This window comes from Corylus avellana, chromosome 5 (assembly GCF_965113065.1).
Source record: "Corylus avellana chromosome 5, dhCorAvel1.hap1.2, whole genome shotgun sequence".
Classification (NCBI taxonomy): Eukaryota; Viridiplantae; Streptophyta; class Magnoliopsida; order Fagales; family Betulaceae; genus Corylus; species Corylus avellana.
This window is the reverse complement of record NC_142494.1, coordinates 15,336,347-15,355,139: the sequence shown is the minus strand read 5'-3', so window position 1 is coordinate 15,355,139 and position 18,793 is coordinate 15,336,347. Positions and strand designations below refer to the sequence as shown.

Here is an 18,793-nt window from a genome sequence, read left to right as displayed (position 1 = left end):
CATAATATGAATGAAAAAGCTGCAAAATCTTGTACAAGAACTACCTTGTCTTCTTGAATTCGAAAAAAAAAAAAACAAAACAAAACAAAAAAGAAAAGAAAAAAATGGTTTCCACTCCAACTACAAGTCAATGCGTTGAAGAAATGAAAACGGTTTTGATTGGTTGCGCTTGCTTATCTAAGAGTCATATGGATCATGGAGAAACCGTAAATATATAACCGGTTCCAACTGCCACTCATCAGTTCAATACTGGTAGTTGTAATTGCCCAACTGCGTCGGTTACTTCCGTTTTACGCCACTACTTTCTTGGAGCCTCTTGCCGGCCGATGCGTGTTCACGTGTTTCATCTAATATGAGCAACAGATTTTGATCTTCAGCAATTTACTGGGAGCATGTCGATATACGACCATCTATTCAAATAAATTTTAAGTTGTGAGACTCACCTATTCGTGCATTGAGATTTTTATCCGATGTTAAACTTACCATTAGGGGTGACAATTTTCGTTTGCGTGTTTAGTTCACGTCATGTCGAAATATGTGTATAAATAATATATAGGTAAACCCTAAACTAATTTATTAATTAAACGGGTCAACTATAATGTTTTAATTTTGTATTGAATTTGTGTCGAATTTATGGGTCATGTAAAAAATTGTCTACATAAGTGTCAGATTTGAATCATATCAAAGCTAAGACTATATAGATCGATCCTAAACTAACCAGTTTAATTAAACCAATCGGGCTAATGAACCTCAATCCTTTATTTTTTTATTAAGCGTTGAATTCACATTCAAAAATTGAAAAGTTTACTTATTATTAGGAGAAACTTTACTAAGGACCTTCAAACTTTCACCCGTTTTGAAATACCCTTGAATTTCAAAATCTCTCAATTTAGTCTCCTGAACTTTCAATTGCTTTCAATTTGGACCCCTCCGTCAGATTTTAAACGTCACATAACGTTTATACCCTTGACTTTTGTATAAAACTCCAACTTCTAAAACGTTTTTTTATTAAAAAAAAAAAAAACAAAAATCATGAATATTTTGGTCTTTTTTTGAATTTTTAACGGCTAAAATTAACGGAAAGGTCCAAATTGAAAGCAATTGAAAGTTCAGGAAACTAAATTGAGAAATTTTAAAGTTCAGGAAGAATATTTCAAAACGGATAAAAATTTGAGGTCCTTAATGAAGTTTCTCCTTATTATTAAGGCTCGGTGTGAAAATCAATGACACTTTTATAGTCAACCACATTTGGGAAATAGGAGTAACTATTTGGGCGTGCCAAACGTGAGTATCATTTATTTAATATATATTTGAAAATCCTGAAAATTGTGACGCTACATAAAAAAGAACTAGAAGTCCTCGTTGATATTTTTGGTAAGTCACTTCCATTCCCATAGATTATCGTCCTTGACGGTGGATTAGAAAAAAGAGAGCCCTATGGTCCAGATCAGGCGTAAATACAGCACCCAATACATTTTTGACACGTAAGCTAAACTCATCTAAGCTTATTTTATAGAATAAGATTGAAAACACAAGATTATTTTGCAGCCCTTTCTTCTTCATCCCCGAAACTCCATAGCCACGCTGAACCCATCTTCTTTTTTCAATTTCTTCTCTGAACCCATCTTCTTTCTTCCATCCAGTTTCTCTCTTTCTATCTTTTCTCAAGCATGCAAAACCCTCTTTTTCTTTCGTTTTTTACAGGGTAGAATATGGCATACAAAACCCATTTTCGTTTTTTACAGGCAAAACTCTTGGTCTCTATCTGCAAATATGGATCATATAGAAGATGCGCAGAATGTCCTTCGCATGCCAGTTATATTTGCTGAGTTTGGAAAATCGACGAAGACTTCTGGTATTGAAGAAAGAGACCGGCTTTACAACATAGTTTACTCAAAAATCCACCCTCCCAAAGAACCCAAATCGCGATACCCAGAGAAAATCTCAACAATCAACCCATTAAAATCCATCCCGAACCCCATTCGGCCAGACCATCACAAAGAACATAGCACTACCCACTCGATTAAGAACACCCAAAATCAAATACCCAACTTCTCTGTCATCGCTCACAGTGTTCCTCAAACCCATTTTCTCACACTCAGTCACTGTCCTCCTCTCTCTCACAGTTCCCTCTTTCTCAGTCTCACCGCTTGTGTCTCTCGCGGGCCACCGCATGGCCAGACCCAGCCGTGGGTCACGGCCAGACCCGCGTGGGTTTCTGGCCGTGACCCACGCGGGTCGTCGCCTTCTGCTTCCTTGCCGGCCAGACCCACGTGGGTTTTGAAGCCAAGCCTCCTTTGGTCTACAGAGAAGACCTGCAATCAAACTACTGCAGCAAGAAATGGCCTTGAGAAGAAAGGCTTGGTCTTTTGATACGGTGTGCTTGTTGTATGGGAGTGATGATAGAGAGAACACGGGTGCAACGTGTTTTTTAATATTTTTTTTAATATTAAAATAATATATTTTAGTATTTTAATTATAAAAAAAATATTAAAAAATACAGGTGTACATCACGCCCGTGTTCTTTCTATCATCACTTTGTTATATGGTATGTTTGTGCAATTTTTTTTGTTTTATCTGAGGCGTCAGCATATTATTAGGTGCTGTAAAACACACTTTTATGCCAAGTCAGATCCGGACAAAAGTTAAACTCTAGAGAAAAATTAAAATAAAATAAAGAATTAAATACTAAAAAACTCCTTAAAGTTTGAATTCTTTACTTTTTGTCTTTTAAATTTTTATTTTTATCACAGAAGGTACATGTGGTTGTCATAAAGATAGAAATAGTACATCTATTAAAATTTTTTCCAAAACTTAATGAAATGTCACGTCAACACCAATCAAATTACGCCACGTGTCTTATAATTAATTTTTTGATTTTTTTTTAAATATTAAAAATATTAATTTTTTTTTTTTTTTCAAAACAAAAAAAGAAAAATTTTGACCCCTTGACACAAGCTTAAGCACAGCACCAGTACAGCCATCTGCAGCAATCTACAAGTGTTTCTGTTTTGACCCTGACAAACTAGACCAGCTAAAGATGAAAGCCACGGAAAATGGGGTTCATGACATGTGCACTACATTTGAAGCCCTCTCTGCGTTTGTGTGGAAAGCTAGAACTCAAGCACTTGAGTTTTTACCTGATCAACAGACAAAGCTCCCGTTTGCTGTTGATGGAAGGCCTAAATTCAACCCACCATGCCAAAAGGGTACTTTGGAAATGGCATTGTGTTAACGAATTCAATATGCCAAGCAGGTGAGCACCTGGAGAAGCCATTATCATCTGTAGTGGGTTTGGGGCGGCCACCCCCATCTGGCCGTGGGGTGGCGAGAACCGGCCAATAAATGCCGGGTCACTCCATGGCCAAGCCACCACAAAATTTTATTTTTTTTAAAAAAAAAAAATATTTTTTAATACTTTTAATTCTTTTTAAAAAAAAAAAATTCGAAAAATTAATTATAAAACACGTAGCGCACTCTGATTGGTGTGGCATGGCGTTCCGTTAAGTTTTGGACAGAATTTTAACGGAGGTACTATTTTCGTCTCTATGAAAACTACATGTACCGCTTGCGATAAAAATGAAAACCTATTAGTAAAAAATAAAGAGTTCAAATCCTAAGGGGAATTTTAGTATTTAACCCTAAAATAAATAAATAATCCTCTACTTGACTGTCAAATTTGCAGCTAGTACCTAGCGATAATTGTGTTTCCTACGGGATTCCAACTAAAAGGGTTCAGGGACCCCAACCAAACACCTATTTCTTTTCATAGTCGTTCATCTCTCATCTTTTTACTTTTTAAAATTATCATTAAATTTGAGAAACATGTAAATCTTACAAATTCAATGGTAATTTTGAAAAATATTTATTTTGAGAAATGCTACATATTTATAGCATTCCTTATTTATACTACTATGGTTATATGTGACCGTTAACAAATGAGAAATGCCACGATTGCCCGTGCTGCTCTTTTGGTGTTTCTTGATCCTAAATAGATATATATATTTTTTTTTTCTAAAAACAATATGAGAGATCAATGGGGTAATTTTTTTTTTTTCTATTTCTTTTAAAAAAAATAAAATCTACAAAAGAACTAGGAGAACACCAAGAAAAACCGTAACATATCTCTTAACAAATATTATATATATAAAAGCAAAAACTTTCAAGGGAACAGCTTAGAATTGAGATTGACAAATGTCCCTTTAATGTATCTCAGTAATGCTTATATAATGTCCCTTTCAAAAAAATAATGCTTATATAATATATAATATATAAGCATAAATTAAAATATGATAGAAATCTAAACCAAATAGATTTTTTTTGGTATTATAATATTAATAAGTCAAGTTATATTATATTATATTATATATATATAGAAAAACATATTGGGCCACTGCCTCATTTCATAGATGCAGAGTTGCCCCTTTCGGCACAAGTGATGCAATTCTTTGGAAGAGATGCAATCATTGGATGGTTGTCATGTCGTAAAGAGATGCTATTCTCTTGAAAGTTTTTTATTTATTTATTTTTTTGCTTATATATATATATATTATGCAATCATTGCAATCATAGTAATGTTAGTCCGAGAAATAGAAGAAAACAAAGTGTAAGATCTGAGCATGAACATTTTGCTGTTGTGGATGGTGTGGTTAACATCCTTCCTGGCAATGTTGACACGAGCTTGTGACATGACCCACTTGGAAGAACATAAAATAATCTTTTATAAAAATTTAAGCAATTTCTATGATTTTCAAAGCCATTTTGATGGATAGTGTTAATATGTTGATTAAATGATTAAAATTACATTTTTTTTTATCGGCTTAAACTTTTAGAATAATTGGCAATTTAACATGGTATCAGAGTCAAAGATGGTGAGTTTGAACCTTGACCCTATCAATTTACCCCCATTTAAAATTAAATATTTCATGTGTTGGGTCTCACCTATTAAAAATGAGTTTAAAGTTTTAGAATAACTGATAATTTAACAAATAACTGACTTCAAATAAAAGTATTGCATATGGTTGAAGTGTGCGCTGGAATGCAACTTCGAAAATTTTGAAAAAAAAATTTATTAAAAATAATACACCTCCAGGTTTTTTTTTTTTGAACTTTGAAGTAATTGTGTTTGTAGGAGAACAGATTTAAACTTGGGATACGTCTAGTGTGGAATATGATTATGAATGGAATACTTATTTTGGTTGTAACGTAATGCGTTTGACTCAAAGCACGAATTATTTATTTTTTAAATCATTTAATTAATATTGTGGTTTTAAATAATAATTTTTTAAAAATAATTTCTAAAATACATTTTAATTTATTTATTTATTTATTTTTCTCTCATAACATTGAATAAGGGAAGGATTCCAAGAGAAATCATATTTGAGATATTTGAGTATGTTTGCTCATGATTTGTCCCTTTTTTTTTTTTTTTTTTTCAATAAGAAAAGGGATAATTCAATTTTTCCCCAGAAGTTTTAGGAGTTTTTTAATTCGAACCCTATTGTTTAAAAATTGGCAATGTACCCCCTAATGTTTCAAAAATTTTCAATTTAGACCCTCCGTTACTAATTTCCGTCTAATGAGACATAAATCATTCCACGTGCGTTTTACATGAGATTTTGATGCCCTTTATTCAAATTTTACCATCATTAAAACCTATAAAATTACGTAATTACTCTTATTAAAACTTATGAAATTGAGGGTAATTACGTAATTTTATAGGTTTTAATGAGTGTAAAATTAGAATAAAGGACATCAAAATCCAACGTGAGACACAGGTAAGATGATTTCCGTCCAATTAGACGAAAATTAGTAACGGAGGGTCTGAATTGAAAATTTTTGAAACATTAGACATTGCCAACTTTTAAACATCGAAGTTCAAATTGAAAAACTCCTGAGACTTTAGGGGAGTAAAGTAAATTTAACCAAAAATAAATAAATAGCAAAAGAGTAGGTAGTTCAATTGAATTCCTACTTTTTCTTGGTGTGGTGTCATTAACTCCGGCCAACTACAAAGCCTCATATCCAACTCAAAATCAAGTTATACATATGTTGATTGATAGTTTGGAACATTTGGAACCTATTCCAATCCCAGTAAGGTCAAAAAATTATTGTTGAAATCAATTTGCTACATATTATAGTTTTTAGCGCTTGTATAACATTACTGTTTGATTTTTCTAGTGGACTAACACCTGAGTTCATTTTGACATCACTAACACCTGAGTTTTATGAGAAGTTGAAAAACTTCAAATATGCTTTAGATATGCTGGAATAGTTAGGAGGCAAAGTTTGGGAAACACTATCCTATTCTCAAACAAGAATATGATACCGAAATGAATGATGCAGTTTCTAATGATAGTTAGATTGTCAAGCTGAAACAGGTTGATTTGCTGATTGCTGAATTGGATAGTCAATCTAGAATTCATGAAATCCTAAGCTCCGTTAGAAACTCGTATGAGGAATTCAGACATAAGTCTAAGGCAAAGAAATTTGCTCATTGTCTGAAATGATGAGGAACGCAGCAGAAAACATGATGGAAATGGTGGTTGGTAGCACTTTTTGCTCAAAGCCGAAAGGCAAAGGGAAGAATGAATCCAAGAAAAATGGCAATACCTTTGCCATTGGTATCAATAAAACTGGGAAGAAGTTCAAAGGCAAAGCCAAAGGATTATGCTTCTATTGTAAGGAGAATGGTCATTATAACACTACAAAAATTATGTTGGTTAGTAACAGTAATTTAGTAACGTGTCACTAGGGTTAACATGTTACTAAAATTTAGTAACGTGTCTGGCGTGTTACGAATTTGATTGTTGCTAAATCCAGTTTAGTAACGTGCCATAAACTGACACGTTACTACTTAGTAACGTGTCAGTTTTTGACACGTTACTAAGTATTGCATAAAAATAAAAAAATAAAAAAAAATTAAATTATTTTCTCCAAAATTTGTTTATTTGTACACCTGATTGTCAACATACATCATCAGTTGCTATCAACATACATCCATTTCTCAAGTCATATCACATTGTTCACAACATATACCCATTTCATGTCCACAAAAATTGATATATATACGTCACTGTCCACAAATAATTATAACTATATACATATACATTAACAAAACCTTAAACATACAGCTTAAGTGATTCTCGAGTACATTACGTACAAACACCCCAACAAAAAATCTGGTGAACACCATCATAACGGGTCAACTTCTCCGCACTCACTGCAAATGATTACACAACAATTAGTCAGCAAACAAACACTCGAACAATCAATCAGGAATCATCAAGTCCTAAGCGATTAACTTCATCAAACTATACAAACGTCATACTTAACACTATTTAGGTTTAGTGAAGTGAATGAACAGACGATAAATAACTTCAACGCTATCGCTACACTGCCAACACACACCTCAGGGTACAACACTATAGTTTCAATGATAATCCATTCAAACTGTGAAAATGATCTAAAATTACAAAGCATATATATGATCTACGCGTATCCAGCATTTCCACAACCACAACACATATTAATTTGTATTCCTAATTTTCAAGTATTTAGAGTTAAATATATACGCTATTTATAAATATTCAATAATAACTTGTCTGAAATAAGTCATATGTATACATACAGGCTTGCTGAACCAGTAGTACAATGTCTTGATAAGCGAGACTTTTGTCCATTCGGGGTTCGTTGTGGGTATTCGTTTTGATTGTCATCCTCAGCTTCTAGCCTTTCGTCATCTACACATATTACAGTATAAATGTGTTATACACATGCATGTGTTCCAAAAGCATACAAACAAAGTGTAATTACCAAACAAATTTATTAACTATAAAACTGATAGTCATTTAAGAAGTTACTTGTATTACTTTAAGAGAAACAAAAACTAATATAGTTTTACCTGGTCCGCTAGCTACTGAGGACCTCACAATCGGACGGACTGGGGACTTTAAGTCCTGTGGAGCTCTAACATCGGTCACCTCCGGCTCAGAGACATGTCTCGAGCCCTCAAGCACACGAAGTCGGGCCTCATACGCCGCCATCTGTGCAACCATCTGTGCGGTAAACTCCGCAGTAATCTCAGCCCTCTGCTGGGCCAACTATGCTGCCATATCTATCCTGTGCTGCTCCCGTTCAGCTCCGAGTGCTCTTTCAATCATTTGCGGGACATTGGGGCTTCTTGGGTTCTCTGAGGATGGTTTATAGTAAGAGTAGATGTTTCCGTGCACAGGAAGAATATTCTTACTTACCCCCCGAACACGACCCGCATATTCTGGCTTAGAGTTGTGCACTTGGGCGTATACATCGTTCGGTGCCCACCGAATAGTCCCATGAGGAGCGTCGTCTACCAATTCTGCAGGATCGTTTTCCACTAGCTCCTCCATCAACAACTGTATGTTACATTACATCCAATCATTATTATTTATGTGTTAATCCTAAATAAATTTTCTATACTCAAATACAAATAAAAAGATGAAGGGTGTAAACAACATACAACTCTTTCCTCGACCACCCGATTTGGGTAGGTACCGTCTGTCTTTCGGTGGGTCTTGATGTAAGCCCTAGCTCGTGTAAGAGTCTTGCCCGTATTAATTAGCTGCAATTAAAAACCCATAACACGATCCATATTAGTATGTATATTAAATTAATGATGACATATATATGTATATAAATGGTAAATGATAGACATACCTCTTCATTGCATAACCTTGCCAAACTCTTCGAGCCGGTGCAGTGTGGTATGTTATTCTTGGCTCGTATCTCTTTCATATGCTGAGCAAAGTCCAACGCGTACACAACACATATACGTTATTAATTTGTGACACATCTTCATAATATTAAACCGTTACTGAAACTACACAATTAAAATTAACTTAGTGACCTACTTGATATGCTGGATCGCACCATTGCTCCAATAATATATCCACGTCGTCCGTGTTGTACTGTTTAAGGAGCTGGGACATCCTTTGCTTGACTATCGCAGGCGTCTCACCTCGTTGAATACGGAGTTTCGCTCTAAAGTCATGTCTCCAACGCCTCAACTTGTCGCCCATGTCACGAAATGCGTCCTTCTTGATCGCCGCAATGTCCAACCCAGGCAGGATATAAAACTGCGTCTGCATAAGTTTGAAATTGAGAAATTATGACACATATATTATACTTTCCCCATCAACTAATCGGTTCACATAATAAGTAAAATAGCTGCTATGTCCAATTGATTGTAAATTGAGAATTTCGTGACGTTTCACATACCATCAATGAGCTCCACAAGTCCTCCTTCGTGTTGTTAGGTACCTTCACCCAGTCGTCTGATATCCTAAGGAAAGCCCCACCCCTGACAGTCTTGCCCATCACCCGTCTAAATTTTGACCCGCTTAGTCCTACTGGCTGCCGCGATCCATTTTACTCCATCACAATCCTTTTCCCGAGGGGGATGTCCCATACCTTGCGCGACGTATTTATATGCAACACTTCAATATTATTTCGTGAATTTGCATTGATGTTTAACACACAAAAATAAAAAAAAAATACCAACATTAATCGGAAGTGAATGCTTATATATAGAATAAAACATATAAACAAATACATACTTATTTCAACATTGACTACCATACATACCTATTGTGCGAACCTCGCTGACACCCAACACTTGCCCAGCAGGTCCAGCAGGCTGGCCCTCCAATAAGTCATCTGTCTCATCCTTAATGTCCTCATCTGCCTGCATATCACTATCATCCAAGCGTGCTCTGCTATTTGGCGGGCAATCAAAAAAGTCGTGCAGCAAGCAACCAATCTGGGTCAAATTTGCCGGCGGGAATTGCAAATCTGGAGATTGCCCGAACTGGGTAAGGCCTGTCCGACGGGATGGGTCAAGCAAATCTGGGTCTATTTGACTCGAGGAGCCTGGAATATCTTCAACATTGAAGATATAATTATGTGTCGCAAGGGGTTGCTCGTCTACATGCTCTGAAAGCATCGGTCGATACCCTGGCTGCTGACTCAGTAGCATAGCAATGTCCTGCGCCTCACTGTCATTAGAGTCAAACAGTCTCGACCCACGTCCACCTGTAGTCTGTTGCGTAAAAGACGGTGTCCCTCGTCCTCTTTTTGTCCTCCCTCGATTACTCATAGTACCCTGCGAAATAAACGAGCGCGGGATTAGTAATCTATACAATGTATCAGATATACAATCAATGTTTAAATCTATGTTATCAAACCAATGAATGACAATCAATGTATAAATAGATAACAAAACCAAACATGTACACAATATTGAAATATAATATGATAACATACGCTTCGATCGGTGCTAAATCTTGTCGAACGTATTCGACGTCATCTTGCGGATCAACAGGATCTCTGTTCAATAATAATGGCTCATTCTCGTGGTAGTTGACATGATCATCATGAGGCCCTTGGCCCTGACCAACGTCGTATACGTTTCTAGGTTTTGTCCTTACAGCACAAGCCCAATCTGGGTTCCTTTCATCTTTGACGTAAAAAACTTGTTCCACTTGAGATGTCAGCACATACGGTTCATCAGTAATCAACTCTCCCGTATGGACAAGGTTTTTAAAGTTCACAAATGTTAAGTCATACTTGTCCACCTTGTATCCCCTGTCCAATGTGTTGTCCGCCCAATCACACTTAAACATAACATACTTCGTCCTATCATAATACTCCACCTCAAGTATTTGGGTTAGTTTCCCGAAGTATATTTCGCCATCAACAGTCGGCACGCACACCCCACTGTTCTGCGACCTCTTTCCCACATCATGTGCAACCGTACAAAACAACTTGCCGTTCACAACATATCTATTATACTGGACTGCTGAGATCATCGGCCCTCTACAATGTATTACTAGTTTCTAACCCATTTCATTTCTACGTCAATCGTCCAAACGATCGACCTGCGAGTATAATATAATGAAAGTCGCACAGTTAGTGTGATGAGGGAATAGCAAATAAGAAGCAAATACAAAAAATTTAATAGGCACATATGACATTACTCTTACATAGTCACGGTACCAATGGTAAAATTGCTCAACATGTTGGGTTTCCAACTGATCATCCGTCAGTCGCCCCCTAATTCTGGGTTCTCTAAATGTATCCATGTGCATCCTACAATTTCAAATTTAATATGAAAATCATAAGATACAACTAAGGGTGTAAGATAAATGAACATTCTATGCTATGAACTGACTTACATCCGTAATTGGAGAAACTCGTCCGAGTTAAACATAATATAACGGTGGATCTGAGTCAATGTGCGTTTGTCGAGGTCGACTCGTGTGCCCGCCCCTTTAGACCCATCGGGGTTTCTTTGCGGCCTATTGTGAAATGTCAGTACGTTATCTAAATAATGAGAGCAAAACGTCACCAACTCAATTGCAATATACCCCTCCGCAATGCAGCCCTCAGGAGCCGCTTTATTTCGCACATTAGATTTGAAACCCCCAAGACTCCTATATATCAAACCAGTCAATCATTGGATTTAGTTGTTTTTAAATAAATGAAGAGCGAAAAAATGTAAGTCTTGCATCGAATTAACTTTACCTCTCTCCCGGATACATCCACCTATATTGTACAGGTCCACCGAGGCGGCATTCACGGACAAGATGCACGACAAGATGAACCATGCTCGTGAAAAACCCAGGTGGAAATACCTGCTCCATCTTGCACAAAGTGATATAGACATCACTCTCAATACGGTTCATATCCTCTGCAGTCAATGCCGTCGAACAAATGCCTCTGAAGATTGCAGACATTTCAACAAGAGGTCTAACAACTTTATCTGGCAGTGATGTGGCACGCAATGCAATAGGGAGAAGTTGTTGCATCAATACGTGATTGTCATGGCTCTTCATTCCTGAAATCGATCGGTCTTTAAGATGTACACACTTGGAATGTTCGAGGCATATCCGTCGGGCACCCTAACATTTCGAAGAACTTTCAAGAAACTAGTTTTATCTTCATTGGACATCGTGTGGCAAACTGGGGGCATATAGATTATCCCATTTGTCGTGAACGGATGAAGTGTAGGTCTCAAACCCATTTCTTGCAAATCTTTACGTGCTTCAAGGTTGTCCTTTGTTTTCCCTTTGATACCCAATAGTGTGCTTATTATGTTGTCCATCACATTTTTTTCTATGTGCATAACATCAAGATTGTGCCGTAATAAATTATCTTTCCAGTACGGCAACCTAAAAAAAATATTTTTCTTCTTCCACACTACATTATCATTATGAGTCCTCTTCCTATTTGATTTATCAATGGGCTTTGACTTACCGGCGCTCTCATCCCCAAATACCATCCCTTCTAACTGTTTTAGGATTTCATCTCCACTTGGCACATCGGGGGCACATTCTAGTTCTTGGCTACCGTCAAAAGTTCTTTTGTTCCGCCTCCACGGATGATCCATGGGCAAGTATCGCCTATGCCCCATAAAGCAAAATTTTTTCCCGTGTTTTAACCGTCTAGACTTTGTTGCATGCATACAGCAAGGGCATGCCTTTCCACCCCCGGTGGGCCACCCGGACAAGTTTCCGTATGCGGGGAAGTCATTAATTGTCCACATCAACTGTGCTCTGAGCATAAAATTCTTTTTCAGGGAGACATCAAATGTTTGTACTCCTACATTCCATAGTTCATGTAATTCTTCAATTAAAGGTTGCAGGTAAACATCTATATCCATTCCAGGTGAACTTGGACCTGGAATAATCAAAGATAATATAAAAGAAGTTTGTTTCATGCACATCCAAGGAGGCAGATTTGTATGGTACTAGCATTACAGGCCAAGTACTGTGGGATGTGCTCAAGTTTCCAAAAGGATTAAATCCATCTTAGGTGAGGCCAAGCCTTACATTCTTGATGTCCGCTGAAAAATCCGGATATAAATTATCAAACGACTTCCACGCTTCACCGTCGGCCGGATGTCTCAACACACCATCTTTTGTGCGGCCGTCTGCATGCCATCTCATATGGAGCACGGTATGCTGCGACATAAACAACTTTTGTAGCTGTGGTATGATTGGAAACCACCACAACACTTTCATTGGACGCTTACTCAACGTTATGGGCTGCCCATCCTCGTCTAAATAGATTTCTTCCTTCCATTTAGATTCTCCACATTTAACACATAATTCTAAATCCTTATTGTCCTTCCAGAACAACATACAATTATTACGACAAGCCGGTATCTTCTCATACCCGAGTCCCATATCCCTTAGAAACCTTTTCGCCTCATATGTATTACCGGGCAAACCCCCATCATCTACAGGAAGCAACTGATTGATGAAATCTAGGAAAGCTGAGAATATCGTATTACTAACTCCACCTACACACTTCAAGTTATACAAATGTACAGTAGCACTCAGTTTACTGTGTTTGGTCTTCTCATGAAGTGGCTGGTCCGCGTTTTTAAGTAAGTACTCGTACTTTCGTACGTCACATTCATCGGCTTCATCATGCACAATGTATTCTTCCTCACCTTCCATCTCGACATGACGCTCACAATTGTCTTCCCTGTCTTCGTGCATGCCAAATAAATCACGCAACAGGCTGTGCATATTTCCACCTTGTTCTCCGCTTTCACCCGCACGTACGGTCGGACGGTTCAAATGAGCGTCCTCAACTGGAGCTCTTATAGGCCTCTCGCCGTGAAAAATCCATTGTTGGTATTGTGGCCACATTCCTTTCCCCCCTGTCAAGTGCTCATAAACCAACCCTGGCGGGTGTTTCCTGTTGTTTCGACACATCTTACAAGGGCACGCAATAAGTCCATCTGGAGTTCTACAATTCCTAACTGCAAAGTCTACAAATGATTTACACCCGTCTCTGTATTCCTTCGTACCCCTAGACTTCGTCATCCAACTCTTGTCCATAACGTTACTACGTACATTAGGTAAGTTGAAATTAGTTTTATAATAACCATATCGAAAATATTGCCCACTAATTAATTTAACTACATTTGTTATGAGGACCCTAAACAAAAGTACTAAATTGAAAATAAAAAAATGAATGAATGTGGAATGAAGATACACTAGCCTCAACCATTCAAGTAATTTTTACAGTATTCAAGGAAAATACACTACAGTATACATATCAAGAAATCAAGCAAAACCCCCAAGACTCCTAATATGCCATTCAAACGACCCTAGCAAGAAATCAACCAAAATCCCCAAGACTCCTAATATGCCATTCAAACAATAATATTAGGAAATCAAGCAAAACCCTCAAGACTCCTAATATGCCATTCAAACAATAATATCAAGAAATCAAACAAAGGCCTAAAAATTAACAAATAATATGCCATTCAAACGACCCTATCAAGAAATCGACCAAAACCCCCAAGACTCCTAATATGCCATTCAAACAATAATATCAAGAAATCAAGCAAAACCCCCCAAGACTCCTAATATGCCATTCAAATGACCCTAGCAAGAAATCAACCAAAACCCCCAAGACTCCTAATATGCCATTCAAACGACCCTATCAAGAAATCAATCAAAACCTCCAAGACTCCTAATATGCCATTCAAACAATAGTATCAAGAAATCAAGCAAAACCCCCAAGACTCCTAATATGCCATTCAAACAATAATATCAATAAATCAACCAAAACCCCCAAGACTCCTAATATGCCATTCAAACAATAATATCAAGAAATCAACCAAAACCCCCAAGACTCCTAATATGCCTATTCAACCTTGAAACCCCCATCTACAACACAGATGCTTATTTATTGTTAATTTCTTGAATTTCCCAGCACTCATTACTTGAGTTCTGATTTCCCAATAAATTCAATTGAGAATCTGCTTCTCTAGTTTCACCACATTACCATGCCTTATTTCATTAATTTGCCTGCAAATGTGATCAACTACAGCCCCAAAAGATAATTTACACAAGATTACTCTTAAGCTTTTTCCTTTGAGAGATTATCTATCACAAATCTTAATACCTATTCCAGATTCTCTTATCGAAACTACACTAAAAAAAGAGATGATCCCTTCCTTCTATACACCCTCTGCAGAGAGAGCATAACGTGTCTCTCCAATGACCCCAGCCAATTTAGCAATCTCTCCCCAGTAGTCAAGCTGTTTTTGATTTCAAGCCACAAGGACGTCTTAGAATAGTTAGAGAAAACCATAACAATTTTCACCATTTAACTTCAACATGATTCGTTCCAATTCGTTCAAACAATAATATCAAGAAATCAAACAAAAGCCTAAAAATTAACTAATAATATGCCATTCAAACGATAATGGTTGCAGGAAATCAAACAAAAGCTAAACAAATTTGAGAAATCAAAATGGGTTTCTTTTCACTCCTATATCAAATTTCTCAAACATCAAATCTGAGAAATTTGAGTATCTACCTGCAGTATAGTATTGGAGAGGGAGAGAGTGTCGGAGAGTCACCTGGGTTCGACACCGCCGGAGTGACAGAGGCCGCCAGGAGGGAGACAACGCCGGCAACCATAGAAGAGAGGAAACGAGCGGGGGAGAGAGGAGGCAGGGCGCACGCGTGGGAGGAGCTACGAGCAGAAATGCAGCAACGCCGGAGGAGAACCAAATGGCCGGAGGAGGAAGAGAGAAAAAAAATCACTGTTTGGGGTGATATACACGGTGCTGGCGCGCTGGACTGGAGGGAAAGAAAAGGAAGAAAAAGAAGAGGGAAAACAGAGGAGAAATTTGGGGGAAAGTCGTGCAGTAGTGGCCAGCTCAAACTAAGACAAATTTTAGCAACTTAGTGTGGCACGTTACTAATTGGTAACGTGCCACACGTGGCACGTTACTAAGTTGCTAAAAATAATTATTTTGAATTTTTTTTTTTTTTTAAAAAAATATATCTATATAGTGTCAAAAAATGTATATTGTGTCAATATATATATATATATATATATATATATATATATATATAGTGTCGGAAAAACGCTTGTTGGACTAAGATTTTATTCTGTAAAAAATTGTGTCGGAAAAATTTCTTCCATCTGGATGTATAAAATTGTCATATACAAAGACTAAAACTATATTATTTCGACTTGAGGAAATGAACTTAAATAAATACATAATCACATAGAAATATATAATTTGTCTTTTACATATTATAAGAAGAATTTTAAAACTTTTGGGGCCCCCCAATGGTATATGTGAGTCCGCCCATGGTCATATAATTATGCTAACCCATTACTCGCTGAAATGGGTTACCAATTTTTAAATAATGTCTTTCTTGATTTTATGTATTTTTCCCTACATTTGTTATAGAGGTATTTTTATCATTTTAGTTCAAAGAGGGTTACCTTACAAACTTTTTTTGTAATTTGAGTAGATATTAATGCAATATTTAATTTGAGAGATATTAAAAAGTGAGTGTTAGCTAGTTTCAAGATTTGTTTTTTTTCTTTCAAATTTTTAAATAAATTGACAACATGCATATACTAAAATGATTTATTTAGTTTTCATAATAATTTTGTTATATTTTATAATAACATATATTAAAGTAGCTACGAAGAGATCCAATTGTTGCTCAAGTACAAATTAAATTATTCATATTACTGTACTAGTATATAGATAAAGCTTTCCATTTGATATATTTATCATATTGTAATGATAATTAAAGTATTCAATTGTGATTTTTAGAAATAATATTCTAGACTATATACAGAGTTGCTAGTATTTTTCTATATATATATATATATATATATATATATATATATTTTAAAATAACAAATATGTAACCAAATAATATTAATGGAGTTAATTAATTTGACAAAAAAATTAGTAACGGGCCAAAATGACACGTTACAAATTAGTAACGTGCCAAACTGACACGTTACAAATTTGTAACGTGTCAGTTCGACACGTTACAAATTACTAACGTGTTAGTTTGACACGTTACAAATTTGTAACGTGTCAGTTTGGCATGTTACTAATTTGTAACGTGTCGAACTGACACGTTACAAATTTGTAACGTGTATAATTTCACACGTTACTAAAATAATTAGTAAATTTGTCACTCTTTGACACGTTACTAATTTGTAACGTGCCAAAAAGTAATGAATAGTTAACACGTTACTAACCAACATAATTTTTGTAGTTAGTTAAGAAATTGCCCAAGTATCTGGCATTCAAACATTTAGCTAAAAGTTTTATCCTTTGGTTTAAAGGTTACATGTTTTAGTGAGAATCCATCATAATTATTGGTGTGGATTTGGTACTAATACATGTCAGTAATTCATTTTATAGAGGTTTCAGGAAACAAAAAACCAAGAAAAGAAAAGATGGACCATGAAGTTTGAAAATGGAACAAAGATTCTAAAACTGTCATAAATCATTAAATTCAAACTAAAAAAAAAGGAAAATTGATATTTTCGGAGGATAGATTGTGTTGGGTCATGGATCCGCTATTGAAACCCAATGGACTCCAGACCCAATCTTGACTAAACAGAATATCCGACAAGGCCTCGGAATAGCTTTCCCCGAGAAGGCCTCGTAAACCAGCAGGGTCTCGGGATATGACTCCGAGACCGTTCCTCGGATAGGAGTCAGATGTCAGATCCGAGACACTACTCCGAATGCAAATAAATCAAAATACCAAGGGTAAAGTTGCCATTATACAGTTAAGGATATGCAAAGATTCAAACTCATTTCAGTAAACATTATCCTACATTCGAAATAAGCCTTCTACAAACAATCCCTGTACTAGCGGGATAAGAGGCTATTCAAATTCAAAAAGGCAATATAATTCAAACGAAGGCTTTACTACCTCATCCCAAGATTCCTCCCTTATCAGAATAACTGCAAACCAGATATTCAGGGATAAGAGTCCCAAGATATGCGGGAAACAAACTCTACTCCATGCCTATAAATACAGCTCTCGATTTCCATCAAAGGTGAGTGCAATCTTGACTTTAAAAACTTTGATTGCTTAACCACTCTTCCCTCAGTTTCTAACTTAGGCATCGGAGCTCCCCCGCCGGGACACCACCGGGGGCTCTAATCCTATTTCTTCTCTTCTGTGTGTAGTCTGAAATATCACCGAAGCTGATCGCACCACCTGAAGGTGTGCCACGTCACCATCCCAAAAAACTGTGTATCAACAGTTTGGCGCCGTCTGTGGAAAAACTATTTCCTTCATTTTGATCAATTCTCATTATTCTAGGTATGGTGAATACACGCTCCCAATCCGTGCGACAGCTCGGCGTACCTCTTGGGGCCACTGGAGCTCCTCCTGAGTTAGCAGATTTCATGAAGCAGATGACTGAATCCATGAAGGCTTTGCTGAAGCAGAACGAAGACCTCGCCACAAGGTTCACGATTGCCGAAGGCAGAAATAGGCGAAGGGATTAAGAGCGCGAGGAAAGAAGGACAAAGAGGCAAGAAGAGAGGCGCGAGAGGGAAAGACGTGCCAAGATCCATAGGGGAAAGAGGCCCCAAGGTTTAGAGGAAGAAGACGAGGTAAGCTCAGCTCAGGCCAGCCATCATAATACTGTCCAGAACGAAAGGTCTCGTCACACTAGATCTCGAAGGGAGCAGTCTGTCCGCCAGGAGGACCGTCGCACTGAAGGATATAACGAGAGCAACGTTAACGCCGAGTTGCAGGAGCTTAAGAAGAAATGCGACGAAATGGCTCGTCAAATAGTTGATGGCGGAGATCAAACCAATGCGGGGGAACTTATGGAAAACACAAGTCTCCCCTTTACCCTTCGGGTCATGAATTTTCCTCTCCCCGATAAATTCAAGATGCCCTGAGTCAATCTCTATGATGGCACTAGGGATCCAACTGAACAC

The 18,793-nt window shown here is 37.0% G+C and overlaps 1 pseudogene; it reads right to left on the bottom strand.

Moving 5' to 3' along the window:
• Positions 1-9,598: 9,598 nt before the first annotated feature.
• LOC148585837 (uncharacterized) lies at positions 9,599-13,007 on the bottom strand (annotated as a pseudogene).
• Between the last annotated feature and the right edge of the window lie 5,786 nt (positions 13,008-18,793).